Source organism: Arachis hypogaea, chromosome 13 (assembly GCF_003086295.3).
Source record: "Arachis hypogaea cultivar Tifrunner chromosome 13, arahy.Tifrunner.gnm2.J5K5, whole genome shotgun sequence".
Lineage (NCBI taxonomy): Eukaryota > Viridiplantae > Streptophyta > Magnoliopsida > Fabales > Fabaceae > Arachis > Arachis hypogaea.
The window spans coordinates 97520469-97521303 of NC_092048.1; the positions used below are offsets into that span (position 1 = coordinate 97520469).

The following is an 835-nucleotide window of genomic DNA, read 5'->3' on the forward strand; positions in this document are numbered from 1 at the left end:
TTCTTCATAGGCGTCCCATTACTCACAGGGTTCCTCTCAGAAGTGTACATGAACTAGTTATTAGCAACCATGTCAATGAGTTCTTGAGCTTCTGCAGGTGTTTTCTTTAGGTGAATGGATCCACCTGCAGAAGTATCCAATGACATCTTAGCCAATTCAGATAGACCATCATAGAATATATCCAGGATGGTCCATTCTGAAAGCATGTCAGAAGGACACTTTTTGGTCAGTTGCTTGTATCTTTCCCAAGCTTCATAGAGGGATTCACCTTCTTTCTGTCTGAAGGTTTGAACATCCACTCTAAGCTTGCTCAGCTTTTGAGGAGGAAAGAACTTGGCTAAGAAAGTCGTGACCAGCTTGTCCCAAGAGTTCAGGCTATTTCTGGGTTGAGAGTCCAACCACACTCTAGCTCTGTCTCTTACAGTAAAAGGGAAAAGCATGAGCCTGTAGACTTCAGGATCTACTCCATTAGTCTTCACAGTATCACATATCTGCAAGAATTCAGTTAATAACTGAAAAGGATCTTCAGATGGAAGTCTATGAAACTTGCAGTTCTGTTGCATCAGAGAAACTAGCTGAGGTTTCAGCTCAAAATTGTTTGCTCCAATGGCAGGAATGGAGATACTTCTTCCATGTAAATTAGAATTAGGTGCAGTAAAGTCACCAAGCATTCTCCTTGCATTATTGTTGTTGGGTTCGGCTGCCATCTCCTTTACTTGTTCGAAATTTTCAATAAAGTTGTCTCTCGATTGTTGTAATTTAGCTTCTCTTAGTTTCCTCTTCAGAGTCCTTTCAGGTTCTGGATCAGCTTCAACAAGAATGCCTTTTTCCTTGT

At 41.1% G+C, this 835-nt stretch overlaps 1 non-coding gene across 1 annotated transcript; it reads left to right on the plus strand.

Annotated features, from left to right (window-relative positions):
• The first annotated feature begins 200 nt into the window (after nt 1–200).
• On the plus strand, nt 201–308 carry LOC112739322 (small nucleolar RNA R71). Its single transcript, XR_003170255.1, has one exon. It is a non-coding gene; the product is annotated as a small nucleolar RNA R71 (small nucleolar RNA).
• Nucleotides 309–835: the final 527 nt, after the last annotated feature.